At 31.5% G+C, this 24,364-nt stretch overlaps 1 pseudogene across 1 annotated transcript; it reads left to right on the plus strand.

Moving 5' to 3' along the window:
* The first annotated feature begins 1,277 nt into the window (after positions 1–1,277).
* On the plus strand, positions 1,278–7,799 carry LOC143251935 (neural proliferation differentiation and control protein 1-like; annotated as a pseudogene). The gene is made up of 7 exons (XR_013028746.1): positions 1,278–1,573; positions 3,162–3,523; positions 3,859–4,065; positions 4,479–4,545; positions 4,940–5,105; positions 5,825–5,924; positions 7,027–7,799. The product of XR_013028746.1 is annotated as a neural proliferation differentiation and control protein 1-like (transcript).
* The last annotated feature ends 16,565 nt before the right edge of the window (positions 7,800–24,364 follow it).

Here is a 24,364-nt window from a genome sequence, read left to right on the forward strand (position 1 = left end):
AATATTTCTACTCCCACATTACTGGAAAGTATTTTGCATTACTTGTAGGAACTGGTACATCTCTAAACCAAGTTATTATTTTATATAAAACAGAATAATCTCAGTACTATACATACATAAATGTACACAAACTTAAACTTATGTTTAAGTGGGCATGTTTTCAGGCTTCTGATAAATAAAATCGTGTATGAATTTGAATTTCTTGAATTTGGAACAATTATGATCATGTTTTTCAGGATGATTAACTGGCATCTTCAGCTCAACTGGTTTTAAATAGTATATTCTATACATTACACAATATTCGTAACATCTAATAACCGAATATTTCTTAAATCGTTGGTCTTCCAAGACAAAGCCAAAATTTCATGCTATAAATATGATACATTGAGTCGATGAGTGAACTGCACAGTCAGCAAGCGTCATGACATGACAAAAACCTTATGTCGAAAGCACTTAAAAAACGAGAGGCCATAGTATATTTAAAGTTACTAACACTTATTTTAGGCTGATCTTGTGCCCAACTACTTCAAAAACGTATCCATCCACAACAATGAACTTTTACATAAAACAGTTTTGTACCTAGTTCATTGTTATAAACCAGAAGATTATTCACAGTACATAAATCATTTCCTATAAATCGTGTATTTGCACAGGCTACTAATGTTTGATATGTGTTACAAGTCTTTAAAATAATTAAAACCTACAAAATACTTCGGAAAGTAACATAAATGTATTATGACTTTAGTGTTGATAAGCCGAAAGTTTATCAAATTTAGCTGATTTGTATAACAGTTTATATAGAAAATTAGAGCTCATAAAGCATTGCTTTACGGCAGAAAATGTCATAACCAGCCAGTGTACCAACAAATGAAACGATTAATACATTCTAATCTTTATAAATACGAACATGCGAAAAACATTTTCAACAAGATGTACTCAATACCGTCTTGATTTATAATGTTTAAGTAACTAGCCCTGATCGGAAAATAATATCAATTTAATAATAGAAACATAAGGAATTAACATAGTATCAAACACTTGGATTATGCGTGGTTAAATTTGAACCGCGAATAAGTTATGTATCATGTTCTACAACTTAATGTAGTAGGCCTGAGTCGTGATCTTTAATAATATCAAGATACGAAGAATTTTAGTGCTTCACTAAGCAACTGGTTTGCCGCTGCTTTCAGTTTATCCCAAGATGATAATAGAATGATGTTACATTACATGATAAAACGGTTCCCTTGAAACAGTTATTGACGTAGCTTTTGCGCATGGTAAGATAATTCTGGTAAGACTCGTGTGATTGCAGCTCTTGGGAACTACTGATGAATCCGAACAGGATTTAGCGGGTCAGTTCATCTGAAGAGAAGTCGGATTACACAAACTAAGTTCAGATTTTATAAAGTGCCCTTTATAAGCCTGACTTATCCGCCTGGCGATACGCACATTTCTTTTTCGACCATGAACGTGACCAGGCGGGTGTCACTGTTCGTAATGATACTTACAGGGGTTGCAATACCTGATATGGTTCTTAGTCGACCAGCCGTAGGGAATTCTGACTCAAAATCAGGTACCATATGGTTCGTTGTTGTATATAACTAGGCTTTAAGTATCTGAAAACTTGTTGAAATTGTTTCATTAATTTAAAGTTCTTTCTCTTACTTTTTATATTATTTAATAGTTACATAATTTATATAAAACTGAATTTTCACTCACTTTTCTAAATCTATTAATATTAAAGAATTTACAATAAATACTTATTTGTTTTATTTTCAAAATTTAATAGTATAACTGAATAATCCTTATCATTTACCTTTTATTTGTTTTAATGATAAATGTTTGCTAGATTTTAACACAACAAAATTTTCTCAAGCATCTAAAAGAGGAATGAACCTGGGATCTTCATGATAAAATTTCAACATTGTTTTATTCCATTTTGTTCAAATGCAGTCATATACTTTCAGATATATTTTAATGGAGTATTTCAAATGAATGTTTCTACATTAATTAATATCTTATCCTTATTTATTATGCTTAGTAATATAAATATATTGTCCCTTTGAGAAAATTTGACTTGAATATAGAATGTATTTTTCATAACATTACCTGCTGTACTCTAAATGTAAATACCAAGCCTTTAATATTATTACAATACATTTGGATATTTATTTTGTATTAAGAAAAGCTTGTTAATAGTTTCATATGGATATTTATTGCACTTTTAACTATGTTTTTTCATGTTGCTCCCTAATAATATTTTCAAAGTAGTAGCTCAGTTTATTTACTGTTTTATCAAATATAAACCAGAAACAATGCTAACTTGTAAAGAATTTTAATACAGTTACTCAATGAAAAAATTATATCACAAATATAAGAAATTTTTCCAGAGATCTAGAACATCGTGTAGTTCTTAAATGAGAACAGTTACAGCACAAATTGTACCATAGGAATGCACCATTAAAATGCTTGATGTCATTATCAAGTAAAACAATTGTAGCTCTGTATACTTCCTTGTATATTTTTTTCAGTTGAAGACATGGCATTAAATCATAGTTAATATCAGTGAACTGTCTTGCCAATGTGCTGTTACCTCTTATGAATTGGTAAACATTCTTAACTGATGTGTGTTTCTTTCAAAATAACCTGCTTTTATTGATGATTCAAGTTAATTAATCAACTTTATCTGTTGTTCTGTTAATCATAGAGAAAGTATTTAACAGTAAATATAAAAGTTCAGTGGAACTTGCTGTAGCCAGTATTAAAGTTTCAATTAGCTTGATCTTCATATTTGAGGTACTCATTTTTATTAAAATGTGGTTTAAATAACTTGTATTATTGCTGCTTTTATATTTTTAAGAAAGAATTTGTAAGTTAATAGAAGTTTACAAAATAGCTTATAACCCATGTGAAGTAGTTTACATGAATCACTTTTATGGTAGATTATATATTTCAAACAGATTAGTTTTGGGGTCAAAATTTAAATTGGCAAAAATCATGCTTTTCTTTTAATTAAGTTGAAATCTATATTTTGTGAGTGATTACCTTAATTGAGTTGTATCCAGATCATAATGTAATAATCTGAATCTTTTTTTTTAACTAAAGTTAACAAGTTTAATTCCTATCAATTATATTTTAAGAATGGTTTGTTTGATTTTAAGGTTATATCTCATTTCAAAGAGGAACTTCCAGCACTCCAGAAGAAAAGATAAGCCATGAGATGGCAAATTTTCCAGAGTTGCCATCAGAAAATCACTATCATCAATATTCACACATGATGTTCAGTCCATTTTTACAAGAAGAAATGAATGAAAATTTGAGGAGACCTTACATGCAAGAGAAATATGTTGAAATGACCAATGAAATTTTAGAACCATATAAATTTTTCTGGGAACTCACAACAGCAATGCTAGGAGGTTTGATAACTTTGATAATAATCATGTTGTTGGACAAATATCTATGAAGATTTATCCACCAAAACAAGTTCTTGAAGTTGAGGAGGAAAAATATCTTGATAAAACAGGTATCACATAGTTCACAAACACCTGTTTTTGTCTTATATTTTATAATATGGGTAATTCAGTGTTACCACTTCACACTTTTAAAACTAATTCCCTTATAAGAAATTAATTGTTGTGGCTCACAAGGATTCATAACAACAGACAAAAATAAATTTGGGTTTAAAGTTTGCAATGTTTATTCAAAAAAATACAGTATGTTTGTTTTGTAATTAGTTGAGTACTGATTATAAAATGTTATGGAATTGGAGAAATATATTTTGCTTTAAAAATAAAAGTATGTTATTTTAATTGTAATACATGCAAATATTTCATAAAATAAAATGAATTTCATATTTAGGCATGTTGGAGTCTAAAAGAAAAGACGTGGATAAAATACCTTCTAATATAGAAAATTGGGCCTATCTTTCCTCACAAGTTTCTGAGCTCCAGAACAATGAATTGAATGTTCCCCATAAACTCAAAGAATCTAACAAACTCCATGATTATGGCCCTGGTTACAAAGAAACTAAAGCAAAATCTTCAGTTAGCGATATATACTTTGTAGGTAAGTTAGCAAGCAAGATAACCTGAAAAAAAATATTTTAATTTTGTGTTTTTTATAATTTTAAAATATGGTAAATATAGAAATATATATCTATGTTTTGATAGTGACAGACTGACAGACACACACACACACACACACAGACATTCCCATATGGAAGGCATGAACTAACTTTGAAAAGAGCACAATACACATAAGTTTATCAGTTTGAATATCTAAATAAATACTGCATAAATGCTTATTTTTCTTTTTAAATAACTTAATATCAGAATGAAATGGCTTTTACCTTTAAAGTAAACTTAAATAATCATTATGATTGACAGATCAGTTGTTATATTATTTATTCTACATCACATTAACACAGAATGGTTGATGTTATTAGTTTCAGCATTAATTTAAGATGTTTTTTTTATCAGCAATTGTAGCAGGATGTTGTACAGTTGCTACTTTTGGAGTAATTGCTGCTGGAATTTGCTTTTATAGGTAAGCTAAGCCTTTTTTAGTACTCGTAAAGCAGTAACCTCTTGTTCATACAAAAAATCTGCATTATCGCTCTTTCTTCAGACACATCATAAGTTCATTCTTCTTTTCACTTATAAAATTCACTGTTTATATTATAGTGGTGCTGGTATAAACATTAGAATGTTTTTTTTTTAAACTTTCTTTGCAAGTTTCCAAGAAATTGTGGTCTGTAGATATCATTATACTTGTTTTTCTATTTTGTTTCAGTTAGGTTTGGTTTTTTGATTTTCATAGTTTGTATAATAAATTAGTTTTTATTTTATTACTAACTACAATGTAGGTTTATAATAAAATATCTATCTGGAATGAACGTCAATGAAATTCAAATAAAAACAGATTATGATGAACATCCCAGGTTTCAAAAGAAAAGTAAGGCAGCAAGCAATGTAGAGTATCCAGCATATGGAGTGACAGGTCCAGGAAATAAAGAAAACTTCTCCTAATGGTGACCGCAAGTTGGCCCATAGTGCACAGATGTATCATTACCAGCATCAAAAACATCAAATGATATCAGTAGAAAAGTGAGAACAAATCTTGAAAAAAGTTTATATTGAGAACACTGTTTTGTTGGAATTATAAAAGTTTAAAGTTCCATCATATAAAACAAGAAGGCATAACTGGTAACACTTAAGTAAGAATGAAGTTTCTAATTAGCTGTAGATGTTTTTGTTTTATAAGCATAAAACATATAGTCAGTGTTTTATTTTGTTACCTTGATAAAAATGAAATAGAAACCCTATAGTTTAAGCACTTTTGAAAGGTGGACCTGGGAGGTTGTCTCTGAAGAAGAAAGGTCTACCTTTCAAAAGTGTTTGGGTTATAGGGTTTCTATTTCATTTTTATCAAGAACTTTTTGGACCTATGTGTTTTCAGAACATCATGAATATTGTTACCTTAGATGCTAGAGATATATTATTAGTAATTCAGTTACATATACTTTTTGTATTAGCTTTTACTATATTTGTCTCAATTTTTAGTAATTGACATTCATATATTTTTATATGCACATACCCCAAATAGTTTAAATTGATATCTGTAACATTTTCAAATATCATATAAGCTAATTTAATGTTATTATCAACACCCAAAGAAATGGAGAACATATTTAATTTCTAGGCATTATAATTACTTTTTCTAAAGTATTCAAGTTGAAAAAAGTTCTTTGTACTAAGAGGTTAGTATGCTTTGTTATTGAATATTTTTTCATGGATACCGTAACTATGTATGGTACTGTTTTCAGAGTCAACTCTTGTAGACTTGCCTCAGCTTCAGATATGGAGTCAGAAGAAGAAAATGATGAGGGTGATTATACAGTCTACGAATGTCCTGGTTTGGCAGTGGTATGCTAAATTTAGTACTTTAGTTATTGTATTTTACATCATCAAAATGTAATCTTTATTAAATACCTTCTGTTGTCATTGCAAAAATTTTGTATTATATGTCAAGCTTTCTGTCTTCTACTTAAACTTAATACTTGAATTTCACATGTTACCAGGTACTCCCACTGATCTTACAGATTGCATTACCTAATAATTAGTCTATGTATATCGCTTTCTCAACACGTATATGCTTCTGATTAACTGAGCTGTAGGTTGAAAGAACTACTTTTGAGTTTACTTTGAAATTGTAAAGTTTTGTATTACTAGCAAATGCTAATCAATTAACCATTTAGTTCAGTTGGTGGAGCATTTGCATGGCGTGCGAGATGTCTTAGGGGTTGAATTTGAATCCAGGAAATCATAATAAATTTGAAATTACCACAAGAATAACTTGTGTTCAATGTGGGGCGTTGTTAATAATGGAAGTATATGATATTTTTAATTAGTTATTAAAAAGTGGCATACTAGACTTGTTAGTGGGTTAACCTTTTAGCTCTGGTATTAGAACACTTGTTTGGTGTGAAAGAGATATCAGGTTGAACTCTGAACCAAGGAAATGTAAAAAAGAAAGAGTTTTCTGCTCCTGTAGTCTTGGTTTCATGTCTTTTAAAATTTATCAGTTTTTATTCTCTTTGTCCTGAAAGTTGATGGAAAGTAGGCTCAGTTTCCTGATATCTGACAGCTTCTACTACTATGTATTAATTTTCCAGTTTTAGTTTCACTTTCAAAGATTAATGAAAAGATACTTAAACTTACAGTTTTCAAACTAATGTTTTAGAGCTACTTATACATAGATTTAGTACATACCTGTTTGAACCAATTTAATGTTTATTTGAAAAATAAATTTTAGTGTATTTGAAACATCATACTGCACTGTGTTTTACGTTTATCAAGTAAGTAGTTATGAATAAATATTATGAGTAGACATACTTAATTTGGAATATAATGCAATAAAAAAGTTAATGTAATGTTCTTTCTAATTAAATGTAATAACTGTAACCTGTTTGTTAGTGTTCTCTTCTTGTACTATATGTTTCATAATTTAAATTCATCTGTTTCCTAGGCTGGAGAGATGGAGGTTCAGAACCCACTTTTCATAGATGAATCTGGACAAACTTTGTCTCATCCACCCAAGGAAAACAACAAGTGACCATCTTAACAATAGATGTGATGGGGAAATTTGAGGGTGTAAATACTTCTTATTCTATAGGTGTTTGGCTTAAGCTATCTCATTTTAAAATTTGATAGATAGTAAAATATTATATACAAAATTATTTGCTGTTACCAATTTTGTTATTGAATCTTTTGCTATGTATTTCTGCCATTGTTATTCTTATACATGTATTGATATATTGTGCTGTGGGTTATTCCTGCCATATATATTTATTGCTCTGCATATGTTTTCCTTCTTTTTTTTCTTAATTGAACTGATAAGTGACACATGTAGAGCTTAATATCAGTATAAGGTACACACTTATTTTATAGTACAAAATAATGTTGTTGGGTAATTATTAATATTTTGTTCTTGATAAATGGTGATACCATTTCTCAAAAATATTGTGTTAAAGCTGTTTGAATTAACTGTTTTCCTAATTCACTATCAGAAGGCTTAAATTAACCTTTAATCAGTCACATAATTTTTAAACAAGGAAATATATACTCATAAAAAATTATCCAATGAAAGCAGGTATTTTAATGTGTATGTATCTAAGTTTTGTGATGATTGAAGTACTTGTTTCTAGCAGTTAAGGTGATGGTTACTCATAAAACTGTTGCTTGCTTTGTGTAAATTTAATGAGGATAGTACAGCACTAAGAATCTTGAAGCATTAATTTTTTTCTACATAAGCCTAACATATAATATCCATATAATGGGTTACCATACGTAAATGAAATGATCTATGTTATTGCTAAAAATCTGAGTAGACACCAAATGCTAGATTGCTTATTTGTTCTTAATCACAGTGGTATTATATATTTGTAAGTTTTATTGTTTTTATATTGATATGTTTATATATTTAATTAACAATTTATTTTGTGCTACTTTACAACTATACTAGCTCCACCTACATAACTAAAATTACTGTTTTTTATTTTTTTAATAGTGTACGTAATCTTGTTTTAATGCACTGTTCATAAAATGTTTCTCAAATATCTTCAAAATCCCAAATGTTACTTATAAAAAAGAAACTTGTAAATATTGTTTCCTTTTGCTGTAAGTTATGAAATTTTATGTACATAAAAGACTGCCAGTTCATAACCATGTGCATTTCTAAAATACTGTTTGTTATGTGAAAGGTTAAAATACAATTTTAAGACGATTAAAAGTGAACAAGAATGTACAATAATATATCAAGGTAAATGAATTGATAAGAAGTATATTTTCTTATATATTTCTAAATTTTAATTGGCACATTTGTTAACTAGAGGCAAATGACTGATAGTTATTATTAGCTTAAAACGTTTTTTTAGTAAAGCATACTATTTTATTTATGTCTTTACCAAACCTATACAATTTTGCTACCTTGAAGAGAAAATATTAAAGTACCTCTAAAATTATTTATTCATCATCTTTGAAATTAGAAATCATTTATCATTTCTGTGATTTATAAACTGGATATAGATAAATGTTAAAATATACTGAAGCAAAGAGTGAATGCTTAGTTTTTGATATTCTGAAATTACAACTAAATATAAAACGATTCACTGTATTTTAACTGTCATAGCTGGAAGTAACTTAAAATTCAAGGTTTTTTGTTTTTAAGTTAGATCATTTTTATATTTCTCACAAGTATCTGTTTATTAATACATGATATTCAAAACTTGAATATTTTTTTAATATTGAGGTAATTATATAGTTATGACTAAATCTTGCAAATATATGCATAATTTTTTGTTTAATGTGAAACAAAAAGACAAAAACAAAAACGTGTAGTTATTTAGGCCTATTCCTGTTATTAGTAGTTTTACTGCACTCAGTATTTGCATAGTACATGAAACTGCTACAGTATTTTTGAAAACATGAAATCTTACTTTATGTACAATATAATCAGTATAAAGAAAACCAAATCTTACATACTTTTAAGTTATTTCATATTACTAAGTGTAAAGAAGTATCATAACAAACTACTGATGTTTTAACTAAATGTTTAAATGGTTGTTCTTTTGGACAGACCCAGCATTGGAGATGTAATGTTGACTACAAGTTTTAATTTTGAAGTGTATGTTCATGAAATGTGGCAAAGTTCTATTCAACTGTATGACTGTCCTGTGCACAAAGAAGTTGAATATGTTATTAAAGCTTTTGTATCAAAGGTATGTGCACATGGTATATCAATCAGTATGACCAGTCTGTGTTCCAGGTGATGTTTATGTGAAAGTAAATACTTTTGTCCATCATATATCTTACATGCATAGTCTTTGTGTAGCTACATACAAGTATGTAAAAAAAAGACATCAAACATGTGCACTGTTATACAGTACTGAGACTTTTACGTTGTATTTACATTTTATTTGAACTGCATGATTGAGAGAAAGCATGTGTGTAGAGAAAACTGCAATTATTTCAGTGATGTTGAGTCTCATACTATTCAGTCACCTAGAAAATACCACATAGATCCTACTGATATACATGTATGATAAGACAAATATCAGAACTAGTAAACACTCCTCAACAAAGTACGATATACTGTATTTGTCCACGTTACATTTAGCTTTATGTGCTTAGGTTATCATATTCACATCTTCTTTTCTAACAAATGTTTATATTATATCTTAAAAATGTTTACTTTCTTACAGAAATTAAAAGTATAATTGTTAGTCATTTCTTTAAGTCTAGATTCCCCTGCAGACATATTTTGATAAGCACAATCAGGCTATTCTTTCTACAGTCTTAATCAGGAAGGAGAATGTTAATGGTACTTGTCACTGTAGTTACAGAACAGTATCTGTAGTTACCATATAAAATTGTAATTACTACAACATAGGAAAAATGCTGCAGCTCCTTCATTATTGTCATTGTAGAGTTGAATCAAAGAATACTGTCCAGTAATAATAATTTATAACTGTAATATGATGGTGAAGGTCACGTTTAAGTAGTTGTATTTACTTGTATATTACTTTCTTATTTGAACATTAAAACTGTTACATCCAACCACTGAAAGTAAGTTGAAGGTTACTGGAATAATTTACATTTAATCAGTGGTGATTGCTGCATAATTGGAATAGTTATATCCAAGAATTTTACGTCTCTGCAAGTATTATCACTCTTCTGCAAGATGTATAAAGGTAAGTTAACCAGGATAAGTTATCTTCTAACACACATCTTCACCAAAACCAATTTATCAGCAACATTCAAATTAGTTGCCTTGGCTTGAATACTGTGATGCTAAATTAAGAAGAATCCAGCTGTTTTCTAGAGTTATTGTTTGCATTGTTACATTTAGTAAGTTATTCGTATGGCATTGATTTAATAAAGGGAATGGTAAGTGGTTTGCACTGACCAGCATAGGGACAGTGAACATCATAAGAAAATATTGATAAATTGTTGATAGAGTTAAGTATACTGATTTCATATAGTTCAGGTTTTTTTTTCATGTCACAGTTAAAAGAAATGTATTTTTCTGTTTGGTGGTATGAAAGTGATAATTGCATTTAAAATGGCTCTATCTCTGAAACTTTTGCAAGCACTAATAAAAGAGTAAAAAATATTAATTCATGATGTTTTTATAATGTTACACACAAGTGAAAAGAATCGGTAAATAAGGGTAACCAAGAGAATAGGAAACATCTTAATAAGGCCTAATATGTCTTCTTAGATCTACTCAATATAGCAATACTACGTATATCATTATATTGCCAGGAGTGTGTGAAAACTATCATAAAATTAAAAGGTGTTAATGACAAGCATTACATAAATGTTAAGAGAATAAATACAGTTATAAACCTCTTGTGAACAAACATGGAAGTAAATGCCCTATGGGTGATGAATTAGTTTAAGTTTTTAGAAGTTATTTATTAGCTACTAAATTTACCTCAATAGAAAAATGGTTATGAACTTTGTGGATACTCAGGGAAGAAAATAAGCTTATGTAAAGACTGTTGAATGATATTTGTTGTTATTTAGATGAAGATTTTTATTTAACTTAAATTCTTGTTTTTATCCTTGTAGTTATATAATTGTGGTAGAATTACTATTATGCACATATTTGTGTGTGTTATTGTGTGCTGTTTTGTTTTCAGTTTGCTCATACTTGTTGTGTTTATTAAAAAATTATTAAGCTATAATTATCTTACAAGTTTACATAAATATATAACTTGTTAATGTCACTACATATAAACATTGCTTGGTTCATTAGTATAATAGTTTTAAAAGTACATACTCTTTATATATTAAAGGATTTAAGTGGAAATCTTATGACAGTTTTTAAAAATTGCTGGAATGACCTGTTTTTTAAAAGTCTGTCATGAAAATACCTGGTACACATTTTTCTGAGATGTATGAAATACAAGACTGTAAAATATTTTTTTTGAGAATTACTAAAGATTGGCTGTTTATATATCTAGTCATGATTTCTGTGTGTAGGTTCCTTAAATGGCTTCAAAATTGTGTGAAATAAAAACATATAGATACAGATTACTTGATAAAACTTTTACCATGACCAACTTAAAAATAGAATACTATCACTCATCAGTCCAGCTAGATGGATAATACAAGTTATTTACAGGCCCAAGTTGAATAGCCTTAAAACTATTTTGGAAAGAAAGAGTATAAATTAACATCTTTGTATTTAAAAACACAACCACAATATTGAAAATCTCATGCTGATTGATTATTCATGTTTAAAGAGTACGGGAACACACTGTTCTATGAAGTTAAGAATTTTTGTCAAGAAGAGAACTTTAAGGAAATTCTTCATTTAAAGATTAGATATGTACATTTTAAAAACATGGTAACAAATCAAAGGTGTATTTGAAAGCCTTTGAACACACATTTTTATGTTTTCTGTTATGATACATAGTATCTTGTGTTAGATTTTTGGTTTCCAATTGACTAATTTCTACTTTCCACTTGTACTGTATTTATTTTTATCCCATGAGGCCTGAGTGAATCAATATAAATTTCCACCACTTTTAAGAAGTTTATTATATGCACATTTGTGAAAAAAATATGGATATTTGGTTAAATGCAATTATTTATTTGTACTTCTTTAATTCCAAATGTTATTTAGTAGAGTTCTTTTTAGCTATTACAACTGCTAGAGGGCATTATTTGTCAGTTCTTGGATGGAATAACATTGAAATATGTTAGGTGTAAAATTAATGCCTATAAAAACTTGTATTGCTATCTGATTAATAGATGATTAAACATACAAGTTAAATTGGTAATCTCTTTTTTTATTATTATTAAAAGTAGAAAAACCTTTTTGAAAACCACCTGCTTAGAAATGTTTATCAACGTTTATTAGGCCCAGCATGGCCAGATGGTCAGGGCGCTCGACTTGTAATTCGAGGGTCGCAGGTTCGAATCCTCGTCACATCAAAGATGTTCGCCTTTTCAGAGGTGGGGATGTTATATGTGACGGTCAGTCCCACTATTAATTGGTAAAAGAGTAGCCTAAAATTTAGCGGTGAGTGGTGATGACTAGCTGTCTTCCATCTAGTCTTACGTTGCTAAATTAGGAACAGCTAGCGCTGATATCCCCATGTAGTTTTGCGCGAATTCAAACAAACAAGCTTTAAGTGTGTGCCATTTATACACAGGTGCAGCAAATAAAATTCTATGTAATACTATACAATAATATTTATGTCAAAAAAGGCCTTTGCTTCATCACTAACAACGAGATATAAGCTATGGAATTCAAAATGCTAAAAATAATGTCTTTAGTCCATATTGGTTATATTCAATACAATTATACACCTGAACTGTACCTTTCTCATATTTTTACCACTTGACGACATAACCTTACATAAAAAGGAAATACAATATGACAATTATTTGATTGTCTTCAAGCGTTATGAATTTTTTTACTTTACTTTACCTGCAGGACTTTAATGTCATTCCCTGGATAACTTGCATATCACGTTTCATTCAAAGCAATGAATCCATTGTATTCTTATGGAATCAACTTTTCCAAGTGCTTATACAAGTGGCAAGATATTTCAATTTTTGGATTAATACAAGGTTTCATTTGAACGTTGTAGAATTATAAATTTCATTCTTCTGTGCCAAGTATAACGAAACAACAGTTGTGTCAGTGATATTTTCAGGGTAATAAGATGTTTGTACAAGATGTCAGTACTTTTGTTATACAGCAGCCATATCACTCCCTCTACTTATTTTTGATACTTAGAATATGTCCCCTTAAACTTTATTTTCATTTCAAGACAAGTGCAATATTTCCCTCATATCAGTTTTGTTTTCATCAGAAAGTATTATTCTGTCACTGGGAAACAATACATAATAAAAAAGTACAAAAAAACTTTGTAGATTAAACAATCATCTATTCTGTACTACGCTATTTGAAAAGTTGCTCTTATAAAGGGCCCGGCATGGCCAGATGGGTTAAGGCGTTCGACTCGTAATCGCAGGTTCGAATCCCGGTCGCACCAAACATGCTCGCCCTTTCAGCCGTGGGGGCATTATAATGTGACGGTCAATCCCTATATTCATTGGTAAACGAGTAGTCCAAAAGTTGGTAGTGGGTGGTGATGACTAGCTGCCTTCCCTGTAGTCTTACACTGCTAAATTAGAGACGGCTAACACAGATAGCCCTCGAGTAACTTTGTGCGAAATTAAAGAAGAAAAAAAAGCTCCTACAAGGTACGTTTGGAAAATTAACATTCCTGTCATCTTTGGAATAACTTTATAATTCTACAATCTTTAGTCATTGAGAAACTGTATGATACAGTTAGGATATCTGCACCGCTTCACGACATAGTCATATCATCTTCTTCAGTAGCCCCTGTTGTAAATGCAACATTAGCTGTCTCTGAAAGATACCGCAGTATTGGGCTCTCGGACATACTTGTTCTTAACACAACAAGTTACTAACGCACAACACCTCAGAGATGCATGAGCACAATACAGTTAAAAACAATACGTGTGTAGCAGAATATTGACATTGGTGGATCGCCACTTCCTCTCTACAGAATAGAATAACATTTTCGGCTTCAACCTGAAGTAAACCTCAGTTTGGAAGCAGAAACGTTGTCTCACTCTTTTAACAGGGAAGAGCAGTCAAATAAGACAGAACTCTAATATATATGTTATAACTATATATATAAAAGATTCTTAATGCAACTTTGTAACATTGTTTTACACAAAGCTAATTCTTCAATATATTAGCTCCTGAGAATCTCATATCTTTGTCGACTTGCTATTCACAGAGGAGGGCATACATACAAAAATGAAACACTAAAAGTGATTTGTTTATAACTCCGATTAACAAATCTAAACTCCTATATTATTGTGATCTTGTAGGTACTTGTTGGGTACAATTCGAGCTTATGTTTTAGGGATCAAGTGAGCATTTCAATGAAATGTAGTTTTATCGCCTGGTTGGCAAATCAGTTTAGAGTTTATAGAAAGATTTCTAAAAATATTATTTATAAATATTAAATGTCTATTAAATATTATGAAATAACATCGTTTCTTTTAACACAAGATTTAATTTCACGGCAGCTACTACGTATGGAGAACTTGGATCTTAACCAGTCCATTCTTTTCAAAGATAAGGATATATTTAGTTGAATATAGTTTCAAAGTTAAGGATATATTTAGTTGAATATAGTTTCAAAATTAAGGATATATTTAGTGGAATATAGTTTCAAAGTTAAGGATATATTTAGTTAAGTATAGTTTCAAAGTTAAGGATATATTTAGTTAAGTATAGTTTCAAAGTCAAGGATATATTTAGTTAAATATAGTTTCAAAGATAAGGATATATTTAGTTAAATATAGTTTCAAAGAGAAGGATATATTTAGTTAAATATAGTTTCAAAGAGAAGGATATATTTAGTTAAATATAGTTTCAAAGAGAAGGATATATTTAGTTAAATATAGATTCAAAGATAAGGATATATTTAGTTAAATATAGATTCAAAGATAAGAATATATTTAGTTAAGTATAGTTTCAAAGATAAGGATATATTTAGTTAAATATAATTTCAAAGATAAAGATATATTTAGTTAAGTATAGTTTCAATTTGTGGAACAAAATGAAACGATATTTTTGGTTAAAGCTACAGGTGCATATTCACATTTCTGGTAGCAAGCGTAGGTTAACACTGTAAATTAATAATGTGAGCAAGATATTTAAAAAAATTCTTAAAGGATTGTGTGTGTTTTCTTATAGCAAAGCCACATTGAGCTATCTACTGAACCGCTGATTTTAGTGTTGTAAATCCGGAAGCATACCGCTGTACTTGCGGAGGGATTTTTAAAGGAAGGAAGTATCCGTATTTAGTGTTGCTGGAAACTGAAGATTAGTAACCTTAGTATTGTACATAGCATTGAAAGAGAAAAGGAAGACGTCATGCTCTCAATACGGTGTCTCTGGAGTTGTATAAAAGCTATAAATTATATGATATAGAGTTGTTGTTTTTCCTTTTTTATTTTCATTTCATTCGATATTGACACTTGTTTGTTGGATGAAGTATGTTATAGAGAAAGGCCACATTCGCTAGTGTCGGTATACACAGATAAGGTGGAGCAGCATATGTGTGGCTGCAGAGTTTGTCACATCCATTCATTGTTTCTTCACACACACACACACACACACACAACATCTTCCTACTTCAAAATAATTTTACCTTCTTCCATGAGGATGTGTGAACAGCTAGGAAGTGTTAAACTTGGTCTTGAATCCTAATCTGCTATACTGGTTAGCGTCTCCCTTCGTTCTAATTTCTTTGATTTTGATGTAGAGACTAAGATAACTTTGATGCACTGCTGTTGTTGGTTGTTTATTTTTTTTTAAATTTCAATTTCCGCAGCTTGTCGTAATATCGTGTAAGTTCCTATTGTTTATTTTTTATATTAGCCTAGAGACTTAGGAGATCTAAGGTCGGAGTTGAAGGTCCTTTTGGCTTAAATAATATCCTATGTAATTGTTAAAACAGTTCTTCCGATTGTACTGTAAATCTCGTATTTTGATTCCAAATAACTGTCTCCTGTTTCGAAGAACTAGAACTTTCTAAAAGAATAGCTAGGTCATTTCTTGTTATTTTTTATTAATGCGAGCTAGTGTACATTGGTTTTTGAATACACAACGCACAGTCGGAAAAGTATTAAAGAGCATGTCTTACAGCGAAGTCTTACGGTGTAATAAAGTAATTACATTCGCTCACCTTGTTAATCCAAAATTTATTACATTTTCGGATAAACTGTTTCTGCTTTCTGGTCTTATCACATATAGCCAATTAACCTTTGAGGGATTTTATGTTTCTAATGGCTAACATGCAGGACAGAATGCCTCTAAGAAGCTTTAGTTCTGGATACATACAACATGTAATAGGATTTATAAATCTTACAAGCATTGATGGTACGTTATTACTCGTAATTAAAAATTAGTGTCTAAAAGAACGCCTAGCATTTTCAGACACTTACATTACTGGAAGCAAATACATACTAATATACTTCCAGGCACATGGTTCGCTTTTTATAATATATTTATATTAAAAAACGCGTTTTTCAACAGAAAACGTAGCCGAATTTCAACCCCAAAAATAATGAACTAAATCCCGAATAAGTTCAAATCGGTAGCTTGAATATGGATACCGATTAAATTCTGCCTACAAAATTAATGTTTTTATTCTTTCTTCAGCATTTCGTAAATAAATAAATAACTCAATAAATTAATCCGTAATACAATTAGTAATTCGTTTGTCACAAAGTGTCCTGTAACCAACAAAGTTATGAATCCGCGAGCAGCTTGATGCATAAAATATTTTATAAGAATGTGTTTGAAACGTCGATTAAGTCTATTCGAACCACATTAGTTATACTTAGTTTGGATAGCATATTAACGACGGAATGTTACACTTTTATCACCAATTGCTAAAACTGACATTTTTTATATAAATTTTTATATCAGCTTAATCCGAATAGTAGATGTCGCCTCTTGTCGACTGTTTCACGTACTATCGCGGCAGAATGCCTCGTAAATTGCTTGAACTGATGATATTATATATATTATGCACTTATAGTAATGTTAAATAAATCTTTTAAAGTGACAATATTTCATAGTTTCTCGCCTTTTTATATTACACACTGGTTACCTTGTATCATGTAACAATGAGCGATGAAAAGGTTTGAAAATTAATTTTAACGTAATGAAATACAAATATATTAGATTCGAGAAAAACGTCTCATAATATTTGCAAAAACGTAATTACTAAATATTTCTAAATGAATATTAATTCCTCTCCTAACATATGACGCATACATGTAAGTACAGACGTTTCAAATGGTTAGTCTGTTCGAGTCACTTCTTTATCGGTTTTTAGATATTTTGATAGGCCTAGAAAGACCAGAATCACCCTCGACCTCTTCCTTGTATTTTTTAATTTGTAAGTGTAGAATATTTATATAATTAGGACATGTTTATAAGAAGTTATGCTAATACACGTACTCTGACCTCTTTCTAGGTCATATCTCTGTATAATGACATTAAATATGTAAAATACACTTTCGAGTCTATTCGGCAGAGTGTGGTTCGGTTTGTTTTGAACTTCACTCCAAGCTACTCAAGTGCTATCTGCGTTAGTCATCTCTAATTTAGCAATGATAGACTATAGGGAAGGTAGATAGTTAAACCACACACCGCTAACTCTTGAGCTACTCGCTACTTTTTAACAAACAAATAGTGTGTTTGATCCTGATAAAGATTCGAACCCATAACCCTCAGCTTGTAAGTGGAGCGCTCTACCCACCAGACCTGCAGAGTGTGTGTATAATGTTTAATTCTGATTAAGTATATATATTAATAGTTACTGTAATCGGAGATATAAACCATACAAATATCACTGGTATGTTAACCCTTTACGAACATTCGAGTTTGACGGAACGATACACGCTAACACCTCGATTTTCTTATATCACTTCATTACTTATGCGTACCAAACTAAATGTTATGATTTTATAGTTCTATTAAAATTTAGAAAATTAATAAAACGTAATTACACGTCATATTTTTCAAGTACAGGGGATATTATATGGTCAAGCTAAAATAAAATATAAAAATGTTTTTATATGTTTTTGTTGTAAAAAAATACGATAAAAACAATGTCGTTGTAGCAATGAAATTAGAGAGAATAATTAAACCATATTTATAACATATCTTCATAATAAGAAATAATCTATTAATGAACGTCCAAACGACAGAATCTTTCTTTAGAATATTTTCATTTTTTTAACAAACTACCACGTGCTCACAAAGCGTTTTGTTTGTTTGTTTGTTTGGGAATTTCGCACAAAGCTACTCGAGGGCTATCTGTGCTAGCCGTCCCTAATTTAGCAGTGTAAGACTAGAGGGAAGGCAGCTAGTCATCACCACCCACCGCCAACTCTTGGGCTACTCTTTACCAACGAATAGTGGGATTGACCGTCACATTATACACCCCCACGGCTGGGAGGGCGAGCATGTTTAGCGCGACGCGGGCGCGAACCCGCGACCCTCGGATTACGAGTCACACGCCTTACGCGCTAGGCCAAGAGGCAAAGATCAGCTTTAATATGTCTAAACTCTTCACTAAACCACTGACATACACAATAAAACATTTCACCAAGAGTGTAAAAAATGGTGGAACTTATAACTTCCACGATAATATAACTCACGATACAAGGACAAATACCATGAATAGCATGAAAGCTTAGCTATAGGCTTATCTGTATCCAGTACTCGATAATTTCTATATGGAACATTTCTAATTTAACGTCTCTAAAACAGCCGTTCTAAATCCCAGAGTTTGGTTCATATAGGTCAACAATATATTTATAATATGGCCACACAATAAAGACGAGCTTCTGAACAGAGAGCATCCAAAGATACACTTGACAGAAGAAGCTAATAAACTTGAATTTCTAGACGTGGTGGTTATCAAGTCACATAGTTCAGACGTCATAGATATCGATAAATATCTCGACAGTAACTCAAATCATGTTGTCGTCGTAATTTGTGTATATTCAACAATTAATAAACTTTTTAATAATGAAGGTGCCAGAGAAAAAGAAAGACACATCACTAAAACGCTTACTGACAATGGATATCTGGAACACTTAAAGAAGAAAATAATTAATATAAACACGAATCAGAAAAGGTAAATTGTCAGGTACAGAGCCAGACACCCTGTGTCAGAAGTCTCTGTAAAAACGTAAAGAGAATATGTAAACATCCTGAAGTCAGAGCAGAAACCAATACAACAAAATCACAGTCAGTGTTTAGCAGACTACCAAACGATCTGCAGTAAAAAGAGATAACATCACTTACAACATATATTTTTGAATTCTGTAATTCTGTTTCTAGAGAAAAAAAAACACAAACGCGTCGAATCGAACGTAAGAACTAATTTTGGAAAGTGTCAGAACAGTTTTTATTGAAATTTTGTAAAGTGCAGATGTGTTTTATCTGTCTTGAGACCAAATTTGTTTATCTTGTAATATTCTGTCAAAACGTATTCTGTAGCTGATGTCAGTACAAATGTTTTGGATTATTGAAAAATTTAGTTTTGTTAAAACCTCTTTAGGCATTATGATTCAGACTTTTTAGTTTTATATCTTCAATATAAATAGTCTGTGTTCATGTAAACGTTTTTCCCCTCTCCCTTTATTCTTACATCATTTAAACAAATTTGGTTGTTTTTTTCCATTTAATTTCTGAACTATCTTTGGATAAAAAGATAACATAATCACAGCGTTTCATAAATGTGTTTAGATATAAAATAATGTTCGATGTTGGGGTCAATGACCATATGTTTAGTAGAGCGTGAATAAAACATTATTTTTATGTTTTTAAGAGATGAGAAGCTATTCATGTTCTGATTACTTATGTATACATGAAGGGCATTTTGTGTGGCCCGGCATGGCCAGGTGGGTTAAGGCGTTGGATTCATAATTTGAGGGTCGTGGGTTCGAATCCCGTGCGCACCAAACATGCTCGCCCTTTCAGTTGTGGGGGCGTTATAATGGGACAGTAAATCTCGCTATTCGTTAGTTAGTAAAAGAGTAACCCAAGAGTTGGCTTATACTGCTAAATTAGGGCCGGCTAGCGTAGATAGTCCTCGTGTAGCTTTCCGCGAAATTTAAAAAAAAAAAAGTTCATTCTGCATAACAGTGCCGAGATAACTATTAATTTTAACTAACCCAAATTATTAAACTTAAAGCACTTTGGAAGGGCTCTAAATTAGATCATACTAACCAAAGACATCCCAAGTTGTTGTTTCTTCTGTCAAAGAGGTATTCTTTAAAAAATCCCATTTTAGAAGACCCTACATATCATAGAGTACATGTTTTGATATGGTCAAAACAAAATAATATACTTGACTAAAATGTTCAAAATTCTTCAAAGCACTTAAGAAGTATTCGCTTCCTATACTCTTCTTACCTAACACCATTTTAAGAAAACACAATGTGTTCGCTATCCGATACAGCACCTAAACCAACAAAGCATTCAACCTATACACTTCTTGTTCTGTTTGCAATGAAAATCAAAGTAGGCCTAATTGTAATCGTCGTCTCTAGATCTCATCGACTGGTGCTGCAACCCAATGTGTGTTCGCGACCCACAGTTGGAGAGCCGCTTAGTTAGGTTGTCCAATTTTTATTGAAGCAACATCTATGAACGAGTTTATACAGGTGTATACTCTGAATCTGATCGCTTTCTATCTCTCTTACGGTTATTTGAGTATTTGTGTTTGTATACCCGGGAGGGGTCAAGTTTGGTTGACCTCTTCCTTCTTTCTTTGTATTGGTTTTAGCGACTGTTAAGTGTATTTATAAATTTTACACGAGGGCCAGAGTAACCCGCACTTACTCAGGCCCCCATCGGGGCAATGTCCATGCACTATCTACATATACACTTGGTGCAAATATATTATTTTTTCTTTATAGTTCCGTAAAAACTTGCACTATCGTTAGAAATATATTAACCATAAAACATTCATATAAATCCCTTTCAATGTTTATTAGTTAATTCCTAAACTAATGTGGAGTCTAGTTTATAGGTGGCCTTTTTTATTTTATTTGGACATATATATTTACTATGGAAAGGTGTTTAGGACTATCCTCATGATATATACAGTATCTGTCTAGTTCGCTTACTAGTTTTGTCAGAATAATTTATTGTACTATGTAGGAGTCTATCTGCTATTGTTGCTATGTGTGCATATTTATGCATAAATTCTGTGGAGGTAATTCTGGGTACTTTATAAGTTGTTGTGATTAGTATATTTTGTATTGTTTGTAGTTTGGCTTGTACCAGTTTTTTACTTACATTTATCCATATTGACTGCATAGTTAATTACGGGTCTAATGTATGTTTTACATATTTGTAAAATATTGTCTGCTGTTACTCCACTATTTCTACCAGTTAGATTCATAGTATAGTTTGGTTTTCGCCAAATTTTTGTTTTAATATTATTTATGTGGTTTATCCATGTTAATTTGTAGTCAAATGTTAGTCCTAAGAATTTTGCAGATGTAGCAGTCTGAAAAAGTGCTTCATTCATATTGACCTGAGGTTGTGCTTTTTTGTGTTTAGTTAACTTTGTGAATACTGCTAGTTGTGTTTATTTTGATTCTGTATTTTTGACAATATTCACTTATTCTATTTAATTGCGGTTGAATGTTTGTAGCTACTGTTGCTGGTGTTGGTGAACTTTTGCAGACTGCCACATCATCAGCGAACTGTGAGGAGTATCCATGATTTGGATCTTTTAGAGGCATATTGTTCACGTACATGATGAATAGGATAGGGCTAACCACTCCTCCTTGAGACACGCCTACTCTGGAGTAAAACATTCTGAGAAGGTCCCTTCAACATTGACTCTGCATATTTTGTTTTCCAGAAAGTTTGATAGCCAGCTAATAATTCCCTGCGGTAGTCCCATTTCTTTCATTCGGAACCGGAGACCGTTATGCCATACAGTGTCGAAAGCCTTCTAAATATTGAGAAAGCAAGCTACAGTGTAGGCCCGGCATGGCCAGGTGCGTTAAGGCACTCGACTCGTCATCCGAGGGTCGCGGGTTCGAATCCTCGTCACACCAAACATGCTCGCTGTTTCAGCCGTGGGGGGCGTTATAATGTTTCAATCAATCCCACTGTTCGTTGGTAAAAGAGTATCCCAAGAGTTGGCGGTGGGTGGTGATGACTAACTGCCTTCTCCCTAGTTTTACACTGCTAAATTAGGGACGGCTGGCCCTTGTGTAGCTTTGCGCGAAATCCAAAACAAACAAGCTACAGTGCATTCTCATTTGTTAAAACTATCTACTATAGCTTCTGTTAGTCTAACTAAATGGTCTGTAGTTTGTCTGAATTTTCTGAAACCGTTTTGTTCTTCTGGTAATTTTGATGTTATCCTCAGGAATGTGAAGAGTCTGTTAGTCATTATTCGCTCAAGAATTTTGCCTACACATCTTGTCGGGCTGATTAGTTGATAGCTATTTAGGTTATTGGCTGACCTTTCTTCTTTATGGAACATTAATACATTTGCATACTTCCAAGAAACTGGAGTATAATGATAAATTAAAAATTGCTGTGAGATGCTCAAATAATTTCGGAGTGCCTTTTTTAAGGAAGATGGTTTGTACACCATCTTCTCCTGAAGGTTTGTTTTTAGTCTTTGTTATTGCTTTTATGAGGAACTGTGTTTGGCAGCATTGTGTTTGTGTATTCGTTTGTGTTGTTGATTTGACAGCTATTTAAGTTGACTGGGAAGAGTGGTTCAAATAGTTCACTGTCATTCATTATAAAGTTGTTTGTTATAAAATGTGTTCATTTTTGGGTCGTTGTGTGTCTTAAACGTGTTTTGAAGTTCTTGTTTGAATGCTCCTGCTTTTTCCTTGTTTGTATGTGCTGTGGTATTATTGTGTTCTACTGGTGGATATTTTCTTGGTGTTGTGTCTTCGTTTGTGAGTCTTTTTAAGTGTATCCATAATTGTTTCGGATCTGTTTTTTTTATTTAGTTGGGAGCAGAAAATCCAGAAAATGTCCCATTTTTTTTCTTGTTTTAATAATTTAGCTTCTACTCTGGGGTAGTTTCTTATTTTATTTATTTGTGTTTGTAATTCTATATCTCTTGTTTCCATAAACTGGCTTCTATTAATTGTGGTATTATCTTGATTAATATTATTAGTTGTTTAGGCGGTTTCCTTGCATTGTTTGTGGTTTTATGTTGTTGTTTTGGTATTCCTTTATTCACTGCTGTTTGAAGGCACTCAGTGATTATTTAACAGTATTTATCGATATCTGTTTTATCTTTAGCTGTTTTCATAAGGGTGTTTGGGAGAGTACCCCGCTAGTACAGCCATATGTCTCCGGATTTACAACGCTAAAATCAGCCGTTCGATTCCCCTCGGTGGGCTGAGCAGATAGCCCGATGTGGCTTTGCTATAAGAAAAACACAAAACACATTGTTTGGTAGCTGATGGTTTAGTTCTTGTATTCCTTCCAATTTACCTTTTTGTAGTCAAATTTTTCTTTTCTATAGATCGTATTTTTATAGGGGGGTGAGATCGAAGACACACTATATAGGTAAATGATTACTGTCTACTTATTTTCCCACTTTAAATTTTATTAATTTTTGGATAGTATTCTGAGTCTGATGTACTTGTGTTTGTTTTGAATTTCGCGCAAAGCTACACGAGGACTATCTGCGCTAGACGTCCCTAATTTAGCAGTGTAAGACTAGAGAAAAGACAGGTAGTCATCACCACCCACCGCCAACTCTTGGGCTACTCTTTTACCAACGAATAGTGGGATTGACCGTCACATTATAACTTCCCCACGGCTGAAAGAGTGAGCATGTTTGATGTGACGGAGATTTGAACCCGAGACCCTCAGAGAGTCTGATGTATCCAGAAACATAATTGTCAGTTAGTAACTGTATAATATAATATAATTGTCAGTTAGGGTTGTATGTTACTCTGAGTCGTCAACAGCTAGAAACTGTATTAAAAAGAAACTGCAGAGTATTTAGTAGTGTAATTAAAAACGCAGTATGTTATTTGATGAAAAGTATGTTTATAACTATAGTTTATCAAACGGATAAAAAAATGTTATTTATATTGGGAAAACCCTTATCTTGCGCCCTAATTACAATGTTTACATTAGATGTTAAACCAACGTATCGCACGTGTAATACTTGAAATGTACACTTATTACGTAATCTAAGTACGATGTTTCT

This window comes from Tachypleus tridentatus, chromosome 6, assembly GCF_004210375.1.
Source record: "Tachypleus tridentatus isolate NWPU-2018 chromosome 6, ASM421037v1, whole genome shotgun sequence".
In the NCBI taxonomy this organism is placed as follows: domain Eukaryota; kingdom Metazoa; phylum Arthropoda; class Merostomata; order Xiphosura; family Limulidae; genus Tachypleus; species Tachypleus tridentatus.